We start from the raw sequence: 24426 nt of genomic DNA on the forward strand, positions 1-24426 counted from the left end.
AATATAGCGTGAGTTCCATGAAAGGGCCTCGACTTTTCGATCGCTTTCTGATGTCTCGCAACGTCATGAGTTGAGGGAAGCGAATAAAAGTACTTTTATCCATATAACAGTGTAGACCCTTAGCTTCAGCTTGCAGTACTTAACTCAATATATAGATATGTAGGTATAGTTAGGGGTACTCACGCACTCGGCAAGCCCGGAAGAGCTTTTACGGACAGCTCGTCAAAAAATGCGGGCCCATTTGGATGGAAGTAAATACCTAATATTTCGTGACCGTACTCTCGACTCACCACCAAGTAGAGGTATATGTATGGTGTATAATGTATGATATAGATGTAAATGTAAAGGTAGAGGTAGAGGCCGAGCTTACCGCGATACCAGAAGGATAGGAGTCAAGGCAGTAGAATCCACGAGGGGAGCTTTTGGCTTATCGATTCGCTCGGCAAGTCACGCCAAGTACAAACCACCAGACAACTTTCAACCCTCTTACGATTTAACAACACTCTTATATTCCGAAACTATATATATGTATATATTTATATGTATACATGTAGATGCTGAAACATTATACGTGGCCGCATAATATACATTAGTATGTAAATATATGTACATTTTACGAATTACTGCACTTTTACAAGGTGCTTAACTCTAGCGAAAAAACGTAGTTCAGTTTTTTAGAGAGATTTAAAATTAGAGTTTAGACTCCGAAGTAATTAAACTTGTTTGGAGATAATTAAGGAGCGAGGAGAAGTAAAAGCGAGTGAATAAATTTTATAAAGAGTGAATTGGAGGAGAGTGTATTCGTACAAGTTAAGTTAAGCTCGTATAGTTTGGTCACGCGAAGTATGGGCGGAGATTCCAAAAATAAGACCATTACCGATAAGGCGAAAGGCGAGTACGAGCGTGAGGCGCGCCGGTCGGGCCTAGGTGCCGATGCCAGGTGATAAAACCGAGGGAATAGAACCGCAAGACGGGTGAGTTGAGTTAAGGGCGGCTTTTACTACTACATTTACGTACGTACGTACATATATATACATGTGAGAAGTCGACAGGCTAGGGCGAGCTTACTTTCAGGAATATATAATGTTATGTTATGTATTATGTAACGCGGATAATAATAATAATAGAAACGGGTGAAATGGGGGTGTAATTTGGATGTAATTGCGCGGAAGGCATTCCAATATATTCACTAAAAATAACTCAAGTAAAATAAATTTTTATGTTGGAATAAAATACATTAATTATTGAATTAATGTTTTAAAAAATAATTTTTTTTTTTTATTGAAAATTTTACTCGTTAAAAAAAAAATTAAACATTGAAATAAAAATCTAATGATAAATAAAAAATATTGATGTTATTACAAAATAAAATAAAAAGAAACGATGTAAATACATAGATAAAAATATAGAAAAGACCTTCTGTGACATTTTACGCTTTCGGAATCAGCGGGTCGATATTTATGTTTATTTTTCTTGGGTTTTAATATTCACATGAAACCAACGATAAGCTTGTTATTTTTCCGCCCGTTTATTATTCGCTACCCCGATTTTATTTATTTTATTTTATTTAGCTCCTTTGTGAGTGGAACATATTAAATAAATACCAAATCGTGTGCACTCGATCGAATTTACATTAATACGCTTAAAGCTTTATCGGACTTTGGATTCCGATCGTGTAATAAAATGATATCGATAATGATAATGATAAAAGATGAGATATATTATTTATTTCCATTATAAATAGCAATCCTGAGGCTTTTATTGTAACCATCGCGAATAAGTGATTCCTCGATAGTGGACATCGGACATACACGTCAAATAATAATAATAATAATAGTAATGATAACGAAGGTAAACACATGCATCTACGTTTCCAATCATATTCATATGCATAAATGTTATTATTTTTTATAAATTTTCCTGATCAAGACAAACACGCGTGAATACACAAACGCGGCACGTAACACGCCCCCAAAGATACACAGAGAATGATGCGTGCAAGTTGGTAATACGAATGTACATCGAGGCAACCTTCAGGCAAACTATTGATCCGTGATTAGTCACGCGATTCGCTCATATAAAACTATCTTTACTTGTATTAATTCTATCTATATTACCCACATTTTTATTTTTATTATTTTTTATTTTTGCAAGAGACTGACGAGACAGGATTATTTTTTTACGTAGACGTTTTACCTCATTTACTTTTTATTATATAGATATATCCACGTAATATCAACTGCGGTGTTAAATTAGATAATTTTTTTTACTCTTAATAGATCACCGGGTAAATTTAGTGGCTTGCGACCTTACAAATTAATGTGTAAGGGTATATATAGTGGGATAAAATATACATATGTATAGAGAGAAGGTTTCACGGACGAACGAGGCTGCCAAGTGAATAAGCGACAAACCCCGACATCCAATTAGGCCGGTGTGATCTTGGCCAAACAGGAAGTGTGCAACCTGCAACCAGCAACCGTGTGTGTACCCTCAACGACTAGACGGCTTTGTGGACACATCCAGGCAATAATTTTCGACGTCATTTCACTTTTTTTCTTTTATGTTACGTATTTCTATTCTCTCGGTCTTTCATCTCTTGATAGTGAGTAGTAACTCCAGGACAAACGTCAGAAATATACTCAGGAAAATCAGTCATACGTCCATTTTTAGTCATGTGTAAACATATGGGATCAGATCATACACTGATAGAAGGATTTGTTTATAGTTAAAAATATTTGTTAATATTTAACAAATCATTTATTAGAGACCACTTTTTAGTCCTTAACAAATATTTCTTAGTATTTTAAAAGATTTATTAATATTTAATAAATGAATATCTGATTTATTAAATACAAACAAATCATTTTAAATACTAAGAAATATTTGTTTGATACTAAAAATGGTCTCTAATAAATGATTTGTTAACTATTAACAAATATTTTTTAATACAAATAAATCCTTTTATCAGTGTATACCATTAAATTTGAATTCTAATTGACTGAAATGTCAATTTTTATGTCTTATATACTTTGTTACTTTTGCGATTTATATTTCATTTTTCTTCATGCATGTTCACATATGTTCATAAAAAATATGATTGACATATTAAATTTATTAAAATTTTTTCAAAATAATTTTAACCAGCAACCTTGCAATCACTATGTGACTGCCGTGGCTTGTGAACTATAAATAAATGAAATTTGCTTTCTTAAATAATGACTTTTGTTAAATTGCACTGTACTTTTTTAACTATTGACTTTTTTAAAGATATAAGCTCGTCTCGATGTTACACTCATCAAGATCTTTCATTTGAGTATCCACATGCATTTTCATATATTCATATATACAATATACAAAAATATATGAAAAATCGATGTGGGTACCCAAATGAAAAGTCTTGATGAGTGTAATGTCGGGATGAGCTTATATCTTTAAAAATGTCAATAGTTCACAAGATACAAGGTAATTTCAAGTCAAGAACTTTTCAATGACACTAAATTTTATTTTTAAAAAACCCCATTTTATCATATTAATACACTAGCCACAAAATTTTGCTTATTCTCTTAATAATATAGATTTTTCAAAAGTATCCATCAAACAAAAAAAAAATATTCAACCTTTCCTTAATCCTTTATCTCCAAACGATAAATATTTTTTTCAGAAAATAAAATAATTGAAGACATTCGATTATCGTTTCATTTTACTCTTTAGCGTAAGCTGATACTACTTAACTATACTTATAACATGAAATGATTGATTGACTGGGTAACATTTATTTTCTTTGGGCAGTTGTATCCGTGGCGAGTGCTTTCTTAGCGGACAACCTGGGCCAAACCAGTTAAGGATATAGAGAGAAAGAGGCGAGGTTCATCATATAATAGGAAGGGTGAATATCGATTGTAGATGTCCATTTGGAAGTCTATGGCGTGTTAGTTTGAAAAAACTTTTGTATCCATAGATATTCCCACCCTGTGTGAAAGCTACAACTTCCCTCTACTTGCTTTGTCACTACATTGTTGCTTTTACTATTACATATTGCACACGTACATCTCGATGGGTGGCTCGACACACACGTGTCAACCTACACGCTGATGTGATATAGAGATAGTTTATTATGCATGCGCAAATGTCACTCAAGTTGTATCATTATTGAAGTACTCGACACAGCAATTTAGTCCCCTATGCCAACATAACTCTGTTATCATTAACAAAAATATGCTGGTAATTTAAATATAATTAATGACTGTTTTATTTATTATTTTGCTGCATATAAACATGTTAAAGATATAAAATGTCAAAAATTGTCATTAATCTCACGTACGTGATTTGTTTTAAAAATTGAAATCATTATTATTATTAATGTATTTAATTTTATAAAAATTTTTTTCAAATAATATTCCCAAAAATTTTAATTCTAAATTTTTGGTTAAAATATTATATGAAAAAATTATATTCGATTTTTTATATAGAGAATTCAATTTTTTACAAAAAATTTTTTATTCAATTTTATCGTATCTCTTATCTATTAGTTAGAATTTAAATTTAAAGTAAAATAAAAGATATTTCCAAAAAATCACATTTTATTTGGAAAAGTTTAAAGTCTAAATTTTAACCACACTAAAAAGAATAAATTTTCTGGGCTCAAGAAAATATTGAGGAAGATTAAAAATTTCTTGAATAAAGTCAAAATTTCTTAAGCCAAGAAAATTTCTTCTTGCTCTAAAATAACTTTTGTATTCCTTAAAATTTTCTTGGTGCAAGAAGTTTTTTTTTCTTTGCAAAATATAAAAAAATTATATAAGAAAATTTTTGTAGGAAATTCAATTTTCTCAACATAAGTTTCCTGTCAATTTTATCGTATCTCTCACCCTCTAGCCATAATTTAAATTTAAAATAAAAATTTATACCCGACAATAATTTCCAACTCTAGCGCGTAAACATATAAGATAAATAATTTCATAATAACAGAGTAAAAGTTAAAAATAAGAGTATTTACAGCTCGCGGCTCGCGTATTTTTATTTTAGCACTTCTCGAGCTCGTTACAGCTGTAGGCTGGAGTCTCTTACTCATGTAAGTACCAGAGAAAGCGGGGAAAGTTCTCACGATGCTGGAGCAGGCTGACTAAGTAAAGAGTAAGGTAAGGGTGAAGTGGATGAGATAAAGACAAGGGTCGAGTTCTTAGGTCACTCGGTCGTGATGTTCAGTACAACTACGATGATATATAATTACCGTTTTCTGTTTCTGTTTCCACTCTGTATCATACACGCTCAAAGTTCTTCTTCTACTAGACTTCTTACCAGCGCGAGACACGAGTAGAGTTCACTAGTTAGTTCGTATTCAAAGCAACTTACGCTGTCAGACTCATGCAGATATAATAGTCTGTTAGTTTAGTTTAGTTTAGTTTCTCGACTTGGACTATTTCTTATTACTTATATCCTGAGGAGAATGCAAAATCGAGATGAAGATCCTGATGGAGTGTCTAGTTATATAGTTATAGTATATCGAATAAAAAGAAACTTTAAATATTTACTGGTATATTGTGCTGTTTAATATGACTACATGACTATATGTAGTACGAGTCTAGTCAAGATAGACCTGAAGCTCTTTAATCGAAAGTAGTATGAGTATGAGTTTGAGTGTGTATGCTCGAATGAAATGAGTGGAGAGATACCAGAGGTGAGTAGTCGATGAGTCGAGAGCTGTTGAATTCCCGACTACGAGTATGAGCACTAGTACGAGACAGCTAGACGGCAGAGAAGTAAAGATGACTCAAGAATTAATAGAATTAATGGAGAATGCAAATTATGAAAATATAATACGTCATTTTTTATCAGTTATTTTTTTAAACTTATTTCATGATTTTATTTTAATTAATTAAATTAGATTTTTTCAGACAAGCAGTCTATCTAGTTTAATGTTGTTCAATTACAGTAAATTAAAAACTACACTGATAAAAAAATTAATTTGACTCAAGAGCCAAAATCTTAAACAAAGAATACCATTTTGAAAAATGATTTTCTTGAATCAAGAGAATAAATTCTTGAGTCAAGAAATTATTCTTGATTAGAGTAAATTTTTCTTGTCTCAAGAATTTATTCTCTTGACTTAAGAAAATTATTTTCTTCAAAATGATATTCTTGGTTCAAAATTTTGGCTCTTGAGTCAAATTAATTTTTTTATCAATGTAGGAAATAAATCCTGACGCCTAATCAAGGAGATTTAGGTTCGATTATAGGCTTGAGTTAGAAGCTCCAAATTTTTTTCAAAATTAAATTAATAAATTTATTAACAGTCTATAAATATTTGTTTAAATCTTTCAATAAAAATTCAATTTTTACTTTTTTTATAACTCGATAATTTCAATAGATAATTTTATAAGATCAGATACATCAATAAATTTATTATAAAATATGGAGAAAATAAAATTAATAGTAAAACAATCATTGCAATCAGTGAATATTATAATAAAAATATATTGTAATAATAAAAATATTTAATAAATGTTAAAAAATATCTATTTATGCTTAATAATTCAATAAATTACTTTCAATCAAATGAATTTGTTAATAGTTAATTAATTCTACTATCAGTGCAGAGACGAAAGTCATAACTAGATAATAAACATGAGAAATTTTTCATTCACTACACTTGAACGACATAGATCTAGTCAGACCGCTTAGCTAAAAAAAAAATCTTACTTAATAACAAGATTATGGTCGTAAAAAAATAAAGTATTTTAAAGATAAATTTTCTTGAGTAGAAGTTGTCGGTGGTCGGTATTCGTTGACTGGACGATCATTTAATATCCGCTCTGAAGGTCAGTGATGAACCCGGAGTAAAGTTGCTGGATCAAAGCTCGAGATGAGATTAAAGTAAAGAGCAAAGGAGGCTTAGCTTGGTTTGTTTGGTTGTTTTAGTTAGTACCGGTTCCAGTGATGAGGCGGACGTCAGTTTGGCAAGCTGGGAATTAGGTGGGCGTAGTCAGATGGAACTAGAGCAGGGACAGGTGGCAGGTGGGTTAGTTTGCTTACCTGTGAGCTCTATGCACAGTGTGCTACGGCCTAATACTATGTTCAGTGTGTGCACCCGATCCTCGTTTCCGTCTCGCGGCACACGAACCGTAAACTTACGGGCGTGCTTGCGTGACCACTCATTCGAGTGGAAAAAATAAAGCTACTAAATTAAAGAATAAACATTTTAGATCCAACTACTATGCTCCTCGTAATTGTTTTATTCCCAGAATTATTTTACTTTCCCAATTATACATTTTTTTCTTTTTCTTTTTTTTTTTATATCAATACTAACTATATTTATTAACGAAACTAATTCTTTATGACAGTATAAATGTTTATTGTAATCGTACTGTAGTATTTATCTTATAAAATATTCAGATTATAGATTTCATTATTTATCTATATTGTTAAGAGAATAAAAGAAATTTTGTGTCCTGGATAGTCATATGATAAAATCGGTTTTTTTAGAGAAATTTAGTGTCATTGCAAAGGTTTTGATTTGAATTTGTGCCTTTTAAAGGTTTCATTTCATTCTCACCGATAGTCAATTTATTATAATAAGTATTTAGGCTGCATTCGAAAATGTTCCATCTCTAGATACATAATTAAGGAATGAAATTGTATCTCGTGAACTATTAACATTTTTAAAGATATCAGCTTATCCCGGTGTTACACTCATCAAGACCTTTCATTTGAGTACCCACATCAATTTTTCATATATTTATACATATTATATTTATGTATATATGAATAATATATCAAAATACATGTGGGTACTCAAATGAAAGCTCTTGATGAGTGTAACATCGGGCTAAGCTTATATCTTTAAAAACGTCAATAGTTAAGAAAGTACCGTGCAATTTAACATAATTAAGAAACGACCTTGTATCTTGTGAATTATTGATATTATCAAAAATATAAGCTCATCCCAATTTTACACTTATCAAGACCTTTCATTTGAGTACCCACATGAATTTTTCATATATTTATATATATTATATATATTAATATATGAAAAATATATCAAAATGCATGTGGGTACTCAAATGAAAGCTCTTGATGAGTGTAACATCGGGATGTATTTATACTTTTAAAAAAGTCAATATTTAAGAAAGTATAGTGCAATTTAACAAAATTCATTATTTAATAAAGCAAAATTTTAGTTATTTATATTTCACAAGTCACGGCAGTCACGTAGTGACTGCTAGGTTGCTAAACTAATGGACCATTTCGTGAACTCCGCCGTCCATCTTACGGCAACAAATAAATATCTTATTTTTGAAATAATTAGTTCTATAGAAAATAGAACTTCTACCCGTCTGGTTTTTTTGAAAGTACAGTTTCTGACGAACAGAAACGTACTACAGATGTAGGTTTACAAGCATGTTTGCACAACAATCACATGCTTGTAAAGGTGGACCAGTTAAACCTAGTGGACTAGTTAAACTAATTTTATCATTTAAAAAAACATTTATTGATTATCATGAAATTTTTATAAATTATTAATTTAATTTATTTTAATTCCAAAAAACATTAGTATTTATTTATTCATCGTTAATTAAATCTAAAGTAATCATAGAACATATATTTGAGAACAAACAACAAAGGTAGTCCTCATCTACTTCTAACACAGCAACTAATTTACCCAAAAAACTCTTCGGACAACTAAAAGTGGTACCAGCAGACCCGAGGGTGAACTCCGTCATCCTCATCCATCCTTATTCCATCAACAAACTTAAAGCATTTTAATTCCCTCGACCGAACTCCCCTATCTAACAAAATTACCATTAGTCTGTTTTCTGTTGAATTCCTGTTCCACTTCGTTCTCAAATAGAAAAAACTAATAGAAGCTAAGTGGAGTCCGTCTTCGGTCTTTCGTCTTTTGAGTTTGAGTTTAAGTTCAGGTAAGCACAGGTGTACACGCGAATTTACGTGTTGGTGATCAATGGTTGCTCCACTCGGTTGTCGTGTGTACACGTGGGCTGGCATGGCAACGCGTTCGATAAATAGCTCGAGCGGCCGCGGTGAGCTTCCGGTGTCGTTATCGCGCTGGGATATCGAACTCAGCTAACTCTACTCTATACTACTGTACTATATACTGCCACACAAGAGTATGGTGTGTGCATAGGCATAATATATATAATACTGATATAAACCCTTGCCATCTATATAATCCTAGCTGCACTTGGTACTATAACTAATATAATACAACTAAACGTGCTTAAGCTAAGACTAAACTAGTCTCTACGTAGATCGGTATTAGTGTTAGTATTAGTTTGTGTTTGTACGAGTGTAGAACCGCGTGCTCGCGGCATATACTCCAATAGAGAATAACACAGGAGGGTGTTATTCGGCTCTACTCGACATTAACGTTGTTTCCACGACGTTGATTCGTCCATAAGATAAGCTCCATTCGATCGACCGGCACTTTATTCCATTCTCGAGCACGAGCATGCAGCCTTCTATATTATAATATATTTCTACGTTCCACGTATATAAACCAATATCAGTATCAGTACCAGTACCAGTACCAGTGCCAGTGCTTACGCTCAGATCTGATTCTAATGAAATAGACTAGACCGAACGGACGTTTTTCACTAACACTAAGGAAATATTATGCTAGAGAATTATTCCGATTATCGATCTCAATGCGCATAGTTAGGTATAGCTTAAATTCTACTCGTATCAGTTTATTTTTAACCATCTCTAGTTAATTTAGTGAATTTTATTTTTTATGGGTAAAATAGTTCGGATACTTTCACGTTTTTAATTTAAATCCGTCGAATTAAGATATTAAAACTTGATAATAAAAAAAGTGTTTGGTGTTAGGGTGCTTTTTTTCTCGAGGTGAATTAAAAACGTGGAAATATTTTAATTTAATCGTGAGTAAACAAAAAAAAAGTTTACATTTTTTTGGGGTGAAAAAATTTATTGTCGAGCTAAGAATTTTTTTTTATGATGAAATAATAAATTAACAAATTTATAAAATTAATTAAAGAGATGGGCTGAAAATACTAATAAAAATAATTTTAAGTAAAGATTAATAATATAAAAAAAAAAAAAAATACCACAAATATGTAGCGATTAATAAAAAAAATGTTTGTCATCATTGATAAATTGTGAATTTATTCCGAAAGACACGTATGTCATATTATTACTATTATTCTTCCGACTTAGTTTTATTTCCCGGTAAAGGTAAACTCACCCTCACCCTCATACTCGCGAGCAGATATAGAGGTAGAGCTTCGAGTGCATATTTATAACTTGGCTTTACACTGTATGTATATCAATGGTGATATATGAAGGCATTACCGTCCCTTAGTCCCACTGTTTTACGTCAATGGCCAATTTAGTACCATATAACTACATATATGCTACTTATATCCGTATCCATGTCCATATCCATATATAATACGAATACGTAATCTAAAGCTGTGACTGTAACTAAGACTGTCGACGTGTGTGAGAGTATTACTTTGGCACTCGTCCTGAGTAAAGAGTTTCCGAGCTCGAGTAAGCGACTAGAGAATACCAGGTCGCGCGTGTACTATTTCCGGCGATCCCCTCATTCACGTTTTATTGTCCGTCCTTTTGTGGCCTATACTATGGACTAGATATAGAGTTATTTTATATTTATATATATATATGAATGTCTTATGTCTATTTTTATAAAAAAAAAAAAAAAAAAAAAAAAAAAAAAATAATAATATAAAACCGAGCAGATTACAGAAATACTTTTTTTTATTATCGGCTTGTTTGAAATTCAATTGTGCAATTAAACAGTTCTAGTTTGGTTAGATAATACCAGCGACACACAAGGACGGCGAGTTTAGTGAGTCATGCAGAGTTTGAGTTTTAGTTTGAGGCCGCTTCGCTCGACTTCTCTACCCTGTGGTGGATTTAAATGATAATAAAAGTTCGGCGAACGTTATCAGACAGGTGAATGACTCGGTAATCTACGGACACCCGCAGCACACACCAGCCAGCAGATGTAGTATTGTTAAAAGCGAAATTTAGCCTCAGCTGTTGGAGGTTTGAGCTAGAAAAATGATGAATTATTGCGTGACTTTGTTATTATTTAAGCAGTTGTTTAAAAGAATTTTTAATGTTATCTGTGTTTAATTAACTTTATTTTTATTGATTAATAACTGCTAAATTTTACAAATTTTATATTTTATTGTTAAATGTTAAATATTTATCATTGAATAAATAATATTAGTATTGACGATCTGAATATGTTGGAGCACTTTATATAAGGCAGACCTTACCCGTGATTAAACGTTAAGTATTTATAATACTTGTGAAGATTATTTGGCTGACGGTTCGTACCAGCGAGTGATGGCATTGCAAGATCCACGATTATTAATTGTACATCTGTGAATTCTTCCAGTGCCAAGACCCGTCAGTACAATGTATAATAATTATAATAATAGATAGTACTTTAGATTTTGAATAGTTCACATCCTCTCTTTCGAAGATATTTCCCATGAAAAGTTTGTCGAATCCATGAAAAACAGTTAGTAAAAACAATAATAATAATAAACAAATACGGCAAGGGTTTCGGAGTTATTATTCTTCGGCGTACTCAAAGTATTGTTAAAGTTACCCGGTGAAAGATCCATACCAAGACAAGATGAACTTTCTAAGATGGTACTACTCCACTCTAAGACGAACAAAGAGCCTATACCAATTCCAATTGTTCTTCTCGAGACTCGGGTCTAGTTCGTCAAGTGCTCCGAGGAAAGGAAGAGGGTCTCGTTCGTGGGAAGTCTCTGCTTCAGAGCCTCAACTTTCCGAGCAGAGGAATCTCAACAACTCAAAGGGATTCCAAGGTTGAACGACGTCCGGCTTAACAGCGAATCTACCGCGAATACCCGACACAGGAAAATACCAAATTTAACGATAACGATGACAATAACCGAGTTCCAGTTGGAGTAATAATAATAATAAAAAGAAATAATAAAACAAAAATCCGTACTGTCGACTATTGTTTTCAACGGGTGCTAACGTTGCGAATAAGAGATAATACAAGTTAAGTTAAAGTAAGTTAAGTCTATACTGGTGGTCGGTAGTCGAAAAATAAAACTCAGCACACTAGGAATAATCGTATCGTTTATAAAATCCCTGACACAGCAGTTCTATCCGCAAATATTATACGTATATTTTATTTCTTTTTACTTTTATTTTATCAACACGGAAAAAGAGCTGGTAAAAATGACTTTTTCTTTAATATTTGACCACTCGATTAATTTTTACCATATGAATTTATAGATTTTCAATTTTTGCTCTTTTTCCATGCACAAATAAAATATATTAAAAATATTTATCGCGGATGATTCACTGGATAAAAAATAACCGCGTGAATGAAAAAATAAACTGGTGAGAATAATAAAGTACGAAAACCGGAAAGGCACGCGTGGCCGATCGCACGAGTAGCACCAACAAAACTGGCTGGCACAACTCGATACCAACGTACCAAAGAGTGCCAGAGTCCCTCGTGATTCGTCAGCCGTGGGTTACCCTTCCGCCCTATTCCCCTATTTTACCAAATAAAATAAAACTTTTACGTAGATATGAACAACTCGGTTACTTTTGCATCAACGAATTCGCCCTTTTTTTCTGTTGTTATTATTATTGTTTTTATAATAATTATTATTGTTATTATGAGTATTATTATTTTTAAAAGGGCAGCGTTCCTCACGAGTGAACAGACCGGACGTACACGAGGGTGCGCCAACAATGTTGGTGTTTACTGAGGACGACCAACAACCACCGGAGCCCGAATAAGACTGACTGACGGAGAACGGAATGGAGTTAACCCGTCGTCAACCGCGTCGTCGTGGTTCCAATTGTTGGATTACCGAGTTCTGGCAGAGTTAGGGGAGTCTATTCTCGAGGAATGGACTGCTGAAAACTCACTGAGGCTGCGCAATAGGGGTCTAAACTACCCCTACTAGGGAGCCTCAAAGTTCACCCCTGGCCCTACTCTCTGCTCTCTTTACAAACAACCCCCTCACCAGCTCTCCCGCCCTCCCTCTCACCCTCGCTCGAGTCCTCATTATCAACGAGGTTAACACACCACCACTAACCACTACATATATGTCTATGATAGTATACCACCATTGTCACCAGTCACCATGTCCATTCCACGTTACTATCCATACTACTTTATTATTGTTATTTTTATTGTTATTATCATTAATATAGCTAGAAACTTTAGAATATCGCTTAGGTATACGCAATTGTTTATGATCGCATCATTCTTTGTTAATATAAAATAAAATGTATGTGTGTTGAGAGTAAGTTTATTCGATAAACTTCAAGTAAAGTATTTCCAAGAGCTCAACAATCTTTTCATGGAATTCTCTAGATCTACTTCACGATGAATAATTAATAATGTAGATAGAATTGTGAATGTATTATGTATTTATTTGTAATGAAATTTTGTTGAGTTTTATGATTTATTTTCTAGGAATGTACGGTGAAAAAAAGTAACTTGATTTAAGTAAAAAATTAAATTTTAGTTGACTCAAGAATTTTTTTTTATTTTTTATAAAAACGGTCAGTTCCGCTGGGAGAGGTTTGTCTGTTTTAGGTTTGATGGTGACAAGGTAAACTTTTATTGACGCTGAACTTTAGTAAATTATAAGTTTAATTTAGACTTTAGAGTTGACTTTTAAAATTTTAATGGTTCGAATTCAATCTTCTGGCTTTATTTGGATTAACTGCACAATTTTATTTTTATTTAATTTAATAAGATTGTATTTTAAGAATAAAATTAAAATAAAAAATCTAGACTAAATTCTGATTCTTTACTAAAAAAAATTTTTTTTTTCAACAATGAGTTTCTTGAAAAATAATTTGAATTTAAATATTGATCGATAATTAAAGCATATCTAAATTCATCAAATTTCTTAAATGACATAATATTTGACCTAAAATTAAATAATGAAAACGTATCAAAAATAAAAGCTATGAATATTAAATAAGTACCTGCCAGATTTAGTAACAGTTTAATTTTCTCGAGTTTAATCACCCATTAATCTAGCATAAAGTATGAAAATATTCTTATACACCTATACATTTTGGAACTCTTGGAGGAATCTAGTCTCCGAATAACTGCAGAAGTTGGTTGCAAACTTTCCAAGAAGGATTGCCTAGAATTTAATGAATTTTTTCTTTTTTTTTCCAGAAAATATTCATGAAATCAGTAATTTCAGTTTAAGTATTATAAATTCAAAATTCAAATGAAATTATATTCCAGTAGAATTTACCTAGCAAAGACAAAGTGCAACATGATTCAATATTTTTCTTCACATTAATGTAATTGAGGTACCTATCAGCTAATTAATTAAATTTCTCGTATTTATTTAATTACACAGTTATACACACTAACAAGCAACTTAAATATAATAATGAAATGAAATTATATATTATATTTATACCGTATAACAAGGAAGTATGTACTGAAACAAAATCCTAGCCAAGATATTTTTTAGTTGACAATTAATGCATTGTTGTGTAGACGGTTTGTTTAATTAAACAAGACTAGAAGTAGATTTACGAGAGGTAGTAGCTAGCATACGTTTGTTAAAATCAAGGCTCAACTAAGCTTTTTTTATTTTGGAAGTAAATCTAAAAGATTGCCAGGCACGTAAGACTGAGATTAATGTCTGCAGAGGTGTGGAGATAAATTTTTTTTTCTTTTAGAATATTTCGTAGTATTACACGTATATAACGCCAGGTTGAGCTCTAGATATTAGGTGAATTATTAAACATGATGAGGGGGTTTCGTGCTGACGGTTTTATTTGTGCTTTGTGTCTCTGGTTACGGGAATAATAACGAATGGAAGTAGTACACGTGTGCTTTTGCTGATCAGTATCTCTCGGCTGGGCGATAACGATCATTGGTTTCCCAGTTAGGTCTACTGGAAAATTTAATAGTAATAGTAATAGGAATAGTAATAACGAGTTCTGAGGAACGATATTGATCGACCTGTTAACACATGACTACGCCATTTGCCCAGTTTATATTATTTATTTATTTTGTTTATATTTTACAATCTATACTCGAGCTTTTTGTCGCAATTCTTTCTCTCTTTATTATTTTTAGCTTTTATGATTCTCATTACCGAGCTTTAACATTTTTATCGCTCGGTATATAGGCAGATCATTAGCACACCTAATGATAGTAGATATTACTTTTATTGTTTATTACTAGCAGTTTATATTGTTCATTTTATTATCTTATCAAACTTTCTGGTTAATCTTGTTTAATTGCCTTTTTTAATTAAGAAATATTTTTTATTCGGAATACAGTTAAGGTTTTACCCGATCAATTTATCGAATTTTTGTAAAATTACCTATCAGTTTTTGTCACTTTTTTTTTATTGAACGGTGAGTTTATTAAATTTTTTTCCGAGGATAAATATTTAATCTTAATTTATTGAAATTTGGTATTCATTTTTATTAATAAATTATTTTTTTGTATGAATATTTTTTAATTTATAATAAGAAAATAATAAATAATTTTTTGAAGCAAACAAATTTTAAATTTAATTTTCTTAATAGATAAATTTTAAACAGTAATTTTCTCTAGAAAACAATTATAAAAATTTCATAATATATTATAAATAAATAAAATATTTCTCATTTATTTTTAAATAATACATTATATTTATTTTAACGAATTTAAATATCGTGAAACATCTGCTATTTTTAGTACCATAATTATGATAATTCTCACTGTTACATTTATCCTTGTAATTATTATTTCATATATTTAATTTAGTCAGAATTAAGATCCTAAAGCCTCGTGATGGGAAATGACCAACCTTTTTTCAAAATTATATTTCAAGTATAATTAATTAATTATAGTAATCAATTTTCAAAAAAACAAAAACTAAAAACGCAATTTAATAATTAGGGAAATAAATGCATAATACATAACAACAAGTTCACACAATTTGCCACTACAATAACGGCTTTAACCTAATGCGTAGAGGTAGTACAGAGGTATAGACCGATCTTCGGTCTGATTCGCTATGCTAATCCAGCCAGCAGCAGGCTCACGCCCGAGGCACTGCATATATAATAATGTAACAACATATTACAGCAACTACGTAATATAACTTGCAGCTCGTAATATAACTCATCTTAAAAAATCCCGGCATTTCCGTTTCCTCGCCGCAAGCTTACAAGCCGCGACACCTTTGTCCTCGGCATTTAATAATAAAAATAAAAATGAAAATAAAATAGAGGATCGAGGATCGGTGATCAGTGACTACACTATAATATCGGGAGTTCCGGTCAATGTCCCACATTTATCATTAATCATTGCGAAATAGCTTTACGTAAAAATGAAAATATAAATAAATATCTTCACAGTACATAGAACATCTCCGTAATTTATTTTTATTCTATTCTATAATTATTTTTATTGTCTCGAAATCGCGTTATTGAACAAGACTCTCTAATTTATAAAAAGTAAATGTACGGGATCATTTTTAAACTTTTCAGCGTTCTTATATTTTATATTTTATGTTGCAATAGTTAACTCGCGAATAATAAGACAAGTGGTCGCTGATGTGCATCACGAGATTTTATTTTCTTGCGTCCCGTTTCTCTAACGGATATTAAATAAACTTAACTCTATATTAAAACAATTAAAATATCTATTGTTTAATCTGTTTATCATTTTTTTATGTTGAAAAAATTGTGAGTGAGTTATTTTCTATGGAAGATAAAAAAATATGAGAAGAGAAATAAATAAGATATAAATATAAATAGGAAAAAAGATAAGTCAACCAGCGATTCTCTGTAATTTACTTATTTAACTTAGAGATCGCTAGAGTTAAACTAAAGTTGAGCAATAAACTCAATCAATGTTGATTGCTACCTGCATAACCATCGATAAAGTTCCCAAGGACCTTCCAAAAGGTCGCTGAGGGCGTAAAGACGCAATCGCTGGTAATATTATCGAGTACAATAAAAAGATTGGATAAATGGATAAGAAGAAAATACACTTCACTTTTGATTTTTTCTGTTCGATCTTATAGAGGGAAATTTCAAAGGAAATGAAGTACAATTTTGAAGAGAAAAAAATTTTATAAGCTTTGAAAATTGCTTTCTGATCGGTAAGGAAGATTTTTATCTATTATTCAATTGTTTAAATGAGTAATTTTCAATGATTGTAGTTTATTTGAATAGATTGATATTTTGAAATAAATAAAATATAATTCTTGTCTCAAAATTTCAAGATATTTAAAAAAATGTGTATTTAGTGATAACTTGATAAGTTTTAAATTTTTGTCTTAAATCGTAATTAAGAATTAATTTAAAAAATTACTTGTAACTTCCGTAAAAAAATTTATATCAAAAGTTAATTTTGAAATATAAAAAATATTTTTTCAATCGATTTTTGGATATATTTTATTTACCATAACTATAATAAAAATATATTATAAGTTTTTATAAAAAAATAGCAGTATAAAAATAAATATTTCATATAGATTCACATATTATCATTAATTTATTTTTTATAATTCAACATGCACATTTGACATAAATTGTTTTCAAGAAAGAAATTTATAAATATATTTCCTTCTATTATTTCTCCCTAGTACTCTAATAAATTTATATTTTTACTCTCTAAAATTGATGATCATTCTATCAAAATTTATTCAAGAAATATTTATCCCAAAAATTCAACAATATTAAATAAAAATTAATTGCTCATGAAGTAAATGCAGTAAATCATAATAAAATTAAAAGTTAACTATCGCAAACTCCTAAAAGAAATCATAAAAAATCGGAAAACCATAAAAGTAACCATATTTGAAACAAGCATGTAATTTATACTACTAGTGATTTTTTTTTATTTTAAGAATATTTAACGGCTGAATATTTTTGTCCAAGGATATTTAGTAAGGATTCTGTTGTCATCGAAGCAAGACGCAATCGCAAAAAAGACAATAAAGCCTAAAAAGTAACAAGAGAAAATATAAATGAAAATAAAAATAACTTGGCCCAGAGATAGAGAGAGTAATAATATGTAAGACCTTCAAAAGTAGTACGCGGCCCTCTGCTTCACGCTGGTAAAATACATCCACGTACAGATAAATACATTCATACACAAGTACACTCAATACTCCCGGGCTTTCTCTCCATCTTGATCAGGAGTTGCGGACTCTGACTACTCGGACAGCACTCGACCTCGACCAAACACGGACATAAACTATTTATCATTCAAACGCGACGTTTTTAATAATAACCCAGTAATAATGTTACCATTTAACACCAATAAACTCAATCACATATTATCATATTATCACAACATTACATACCGTAATTATTATCCGCAATCACACTTATTAACTTCAACGAGTCATTATATATTACGCCCATTGGTGTATACATTTAAATTAAACAAATACTTATTATAAATTATAAATTATAATTTTTCTTATAAAATTTTTATTACCTGGATAAAGAGATTGAATCCTTCAGACTTTCATCAAAACAAATGACAAAAGAAAATTTGAACAAAACTTATTAACATCAACATTAACATTAAAACAATACAATAAAACTCGACACTTGAAACTTGCAACTAAAAATAATAAAACCCACAGAATGAGGATCCGATAAATAAATTGTCGGTAAATAAAATATATGCACGTATATTTATGTGTTCCCGGTATTTATCGGCTCGTTAGCACAGTCAAAGAGCACGTGAACGACACAAGAACAATTGCAGTATCGATCTCGAATTGTATCGCGAAAAACATTTAAATAAAAATGTTTCAAGTTAAGAAGAACTCCAGAGTAAGATTGATCGGTTTAAAGTAAGTGCACACCTTACTTACACCTTAATTATTTATATTATTTAAATGCATTTACGTGTAGTGATGGCACAGGGGTACCAAATACACGTGCAAACCGGAAATATCGAAGGTTCCTTTATGTATACATAATAGAACAGGCACATGTGTAACACGCACTCAAAACTGTTACGAAGAACTCACGAAATATAAATGTATTTCAAAAAGACACTTTTATTTCAATTGTATTATGATTCTGATACTTTGGGAAAATAAGTTAACTGACTACAATATTTAATAATAACTCTTTGAAAATAGTTATATTAATTAATCTGAGCTCAAATTTTTAAATTTATACTAACTTTAAATTTTTTTACGAATTTTTTATTATGTTCCTCTAATTATTTAATTTTTATGAAGAAAATTTATAGAATAATTTTTTTGAATTGTTTGTAGAAAAATTTTCACGATTCTATACAAATTTTTACATTTCTTATTAACTTTTAATCAAAATTTCATCAAGTCAATTCGAAACTATTGAGTTAAAAAATGTATGACTTTTTTCATTTTAATAATTAAAATTTTTATACAAGTTCAAATTAAAAAGTTTGAAACCAGAACATTTAACACTAACACTCATCAGAAAAATACCAAAATTTAACATCAAATAAATCGCTAAAAATTCCAGCAATAAAAAAAGTACACAAATTTATATTCGACTTTACTGAGAAAAAATGAGATAAAATTTTTGATGGTTGACCCTTTTAAACTACTTTAAGATAATTTTAAGTGTCTTATCAGTGATCACTTATCATCATCATCACCACTTATCACGTCGAAATGACATGTTTATAGAAGCGATATCACGTAGTTAAAAATCCACCTGTATATTCTTGGAGCTGAGGTGTTTATTGGTATATATATCCTTGTAGATTGTAGATATAAACAATGGGAATAAAATAATTCAATCGCACGTGGTCGTTATATTGCTGTGCAGAGGCAATAAAAGTATCCAATGCCAGAATATCCAAGAGTCAGGAGTAAAAGCTTTGCTCAGGATGTCGTTGGTGTTGTAATATACTGCCTGCGATCGGTATAATAACAACAATTATGATAATAATAAGATTCGATTCGATTCGATACGGAGAATTCGCGGCAACTGACCTTGAGTCGGAGGTCAGGGTCGGGCTCAATGATCCTCACACACACGCGATAAGATATGGGCATGGGTGGAATCGATAAATACAAAAACGAATTTACATATTGAGGCACTTTTTGAAATTCAAGCACTTGCACTTGCACGGTTTGCAAAATCCTATTTTTTTTCTTTCTTTTTGTAACTCGCGAATTAACAGATCGGCTCGGTTGGTCGCGATCGCGAAGTTGGTCTTTCTCGGCACGATGCACCGTGACTTACGTCTGGTGGTGGTGTAGATAGGAGTAAGAATAAGTATTAAAGTAGTTGGTTAGAGTCGAGTTGGATTATTCAAGCTGGTGGAAGGAAGGCAGACTTGAGTAGTGTGGTGTGGTGGATTTAATATTACGTAGAGAGGGAAACTGCTGTACGAACAGCAAAACTAACCGGCAGAAGGTGTGCTGAGCTGAGTGAAAGAGCAAGAGACTAAACCGGCAAGTGACGCGTTTGGTTCTGCTGTTATGTTGCTGGTTGCTTGTTGCTTTAACTTTGCTCTGAGCTCTTAAGGAAGAGTATGGAGTAAAGAGGAGGAAGAGGAGACAGCTGCGATAGGAGGAAGTAGGGGCTCGGCGAATGATCTCTGCTTTTATTATTTCCTTTATTCGTTCTATGTCTGAGCACCCAAATACTGACACCTCTCCTTCCTATTGTTTGCTTTTTTGATTAATTGCCTCTCTTTTTGGGAGGTAAGACAAGTTTGACGTCATTTCTTATCAGGGAACCAGACGTTTGCTAATTTTTAGCTTTATGATATAAAAATAGATCAATTTTTTTAAAATCTGGAAATTAATGGCCTTATTCTAATTTCGGGAAATCGAGTTTTCATCAAATCTCAAAATTTTGGGATCCTTAAAAAATTGTCCGAATATTTTTAAGTTAATTTTCCTTTCTCAGTGTATATATAAAACAAAAATAATAAAATCTATATTATTAAAAGAATAAGAAAAATTTTTTTTCCAGAATAGTCATGGTTTTTTTTAGTGAAATTTAGTGTTATTACAAAGTTCTTGACTTGAATTTGTGCTTTTTCAAGGTTTCATATCATTCTCATCGATAGTCAATTTATTTATGATAAATATTTAGGCTGCATTCGATAATGCTCTATCTCTAGATACATAATTAAGAAATGACCTTGTATCTTGTGAACTATTGATATTTTGAAAGATATAAGCTCACCCTGACATTACACTCATCGAGACCTTTCATTTGAATACCCACATCGATTTTTCATATATTTATATATGATATATATTAGGGTGGCACAAAAAAACCGACTATTTTTTTTTTTTGGAGTCTCGAGTGAAAAAAATGTTAGTTTTTGATGTTTTAAGAGCTCTCTCCAAAGGACAGCTTAAAAAAAAATTTTTAAAATGTCGCTCCAAATTTTTTTAAAATTCAAAAATCGTCAAAAATCGAATTTTTTTTTTTTATTCTTTTCTCGTTACGGTATAATTTTATAGACTAAAAAAAAATAAGTTTCTGAAAATTTCAGTTCAAAATTTGAATTTTGAAAGGTCGCTCATAATTTTTTTCAATTTATTAGTGCATTAGTTTAGATTTTTTCGAACGACCTTTTACTATTCAAATTAAAATTCCATGCATTTTTTTTTTTTTATTTAGTACAATAATCGATAAAAATACATCACGAGATGAACTAAAAATCAAGCACAACATAGAAAATATAATTTTTTTTTAATTTAATAATTTTATTTAATCAACTACCAGGCGTGAGTTCGAATCCCAAGCTGGTCTTAGAAACCAGCTTGGTTGAGATTTGACCTTGCCGCGTAGGTTAAGATTTTTTCAAACCAAAAAGACCCCAACGTACCACTCCCAACACTTAAAGTCGGCGATATCACTAATTAAAGAAAAAAAAAAAAATTATGAGTGATCTTTCATAATTTAAATTTTGAACTGAAACTTTCAGAAACTTATTTTTTTTTGTCTATAAAATTATACCGTAACGAGAAAAAAAATTAAAAAAAAAAAATTCGATTTTTGACGATTTTTGAAATTTTAAAAAATTTGGAGTGACCTCTTAAAAATTTTTTTCAAGCTGTCCTTTGGTGAGGGCTCTTAAAACATCAAAAACTAAAATTTTTTCACTCGAGACTTAAAAAAAAAAAAAATAGTCGGTTTTTTTGCACCACCCTAATATATAAAAAATATATGAAAATGCATGTGGGTACTCAAATGAAAGCTCTTGATAAGTGTAACATCGGGATGAGCGTATATCTTAAAAAATGTCAATAATTAAGAACTGACTTTGCTATCTTGTCAACTAATGATGTTTTTGAAGATATAAACTCATCCCGACATTACACTCATCGAGACCTTTCATTTGAGTACCCACATCAATTTTTCATATATTTATATATATTATATATATGTATATATATATGAAAAATATATGAAAATGCATGTGTGTACTCAAATGAAAGCTCTTGATGAGTGTAACATCGGGATGTGCTTATATCTTTAAAAACATCAATAGTTAAGAAAGTACAATGCAATTTAACAAAAGGCATTATTTACTAAAGCAAAATTTTCTTATTTAAAGTTCATAAGTCACGGCAGTCATATTGTGACTGCAAGGTTGCTAGTTTACAATATTTAAATTGTTGAGTTAAAAAATGTTACATTGAATGAATTTTCTGAAAGCATAAATTACATAAAAGATTTTATAATAATAATAAACTTGTTTTTGACAATTTAGGGTATAGTACTGTTTATTTGTTTAGACTTTTTAGGGTCTAATAACCGAGGAAGACAGTAAACCCATAATTTACTCGGCGACTTTGATACCTACTATGCTAGTGAAAAAATGAATACCCATATCGTACGGTCAAATATTTTCCATGTCCTTAGTTCTACATTAAACAAGTTCATGAGCCGTATCGCAATAAGATAGCTGTTTATTTCAGTGAAGTTAATATCCACCTCCTAATATATATCCACGTGCTGGAAAAATATTTTTTCCGCATCGCTAATTAAATGTACTCAATAATCCCAACAATGCAAAATACATTATTTACAGTAATAAGTAATAAGTTATTATTTATTATTAATCATACAATTAATTATCTCGTTCCCATTCCACTATTCCGTACTATGGAATAATCCCCTATTAATATTTTCAATTTATTTATCAAACCATCAACCATCCTCATAAATAATGAATAATAATCCCTCTAGTAATTAAATTACGTAAATAAATTTTATTAATGGTATAATAATATGAATTTTTGAAATTCAATTACTGTAAATAAAAATATAATGATAATATTGGAAAGACACGAGACTTAACTTAGCAATTAAACCCTAGTTATAAAAGTACCCTCTACTCAGCATTATATTATTTCATACTTCACAAATAAACCAAAGGCTCGTCCTACTGGTACTGGTACTAGTACTAGTACTGGTGCTGATGCTGGTAATAGTACTAGTGCGCGAACATTGAACAAGTTTTCTCGGGTACACCGGCGGGTTGCTGAGTAACACCTGTTGCACGATCAGGCCATACTCAGACTCGCAACACATAGATACTAGATGAGTTAAACCACTTGAGAAACTACTTTACTCTGGTTCACGTGATCCTCAATAAATCTCCTTTTTATCTCAACGACCGACGACCGACTGCCTCCGAACATCAGAATGCATATTATATTTTATATTATGACTCTTTCTTTAGCTTTTAAACTTAACATCTAAAATCCGACTATTTTTTAGCGTTTTATCAGACTTAATGTTTCTCAAATTTACTTAAAAAATGTATGTACACTGAAAAAAAAAATTCTTGACTAGAAGTCAAAATTTTTTGAGCCAAAAAAATTTCTTCTTGCTCCAAAATAATCTTTTGTCTCCCTTAAAATTTTCTTGGTGCAAGAAGTTTTTTTTTCTGTGTACGTGAAGTTCCGGACAAAATTTTAAAAAATTCTTTCAAATTTCAAGATCCAAATTTTATTTCAGCTGTAAATAGTAATTAATATGCCCACAAAAAATCAAAAAGTCAATAAGATTACCGAAACTATCTTTACAAACACTTCTAAAGCTAAAAATTAATTTAAAAAATTCATGAGGAATGCTTAATTATTATTTAGGTTGTTCAACCAAGAAAATGATTTTGAAAAGCTCAATCAAGTCGATAAATCCTTAAATCAAGTTAAATTTATTCAAATTAAAAAAATTTTCTTAGTTCAAAAATTTTTTCATTTGAATCAATATTATTCAAAATTATTATCTTGGTTCAAAATTTTTTCTTGAGAGTCAAATTAGATTTTTTTTTTAAATTTATGAAGAAAATTAATTTGCAATAAAGAGCCAGAAGTTCTTTTTTTTTCTATCAACTTTTAAAATCAAGCTTTTAAAATTTTTTCATTTCTGTCTTAAGTT

The 24426-nt window shown here is 30.7% G+C and overlaps 1 protein-coding gene across 1 annotated transcript in view; it reads right to left on the minus strand.

The window, feature by feature from the left end:
• LOC123275208 overlaps nucleotides 1–19126 on the minus strand; it is a 42129-nt gene extending 23003 nt beyond the window's left edge. The window contains exon 1 of the mRNA XM_044743176.1: nucleotides 18500–19126. The gene's annotated coding sequence lies outside the window, so the exon portion shown is untranslated. The remainder of the gene's footprint in view (nucleotides 1–18499) is intronic.
• Nucleotides 19127–24426: the final 5300 nt, after the last annotated feature.

This window comes from Cotesia glomerata, linkage group LG1 (genome assembly GCF_020080835.1).
Source record: "Cotesia glomerata isolate CgM1 linkage group LG1, MPM_Cglom_v2.3, whole genome shotgun sequence".
Lineage (NCBI taxonomy): Eukaryota > Metazoa > Arthropoda > Insecta > Hymenoptera > Braconidae > Cotesia > Cotesia glomerata.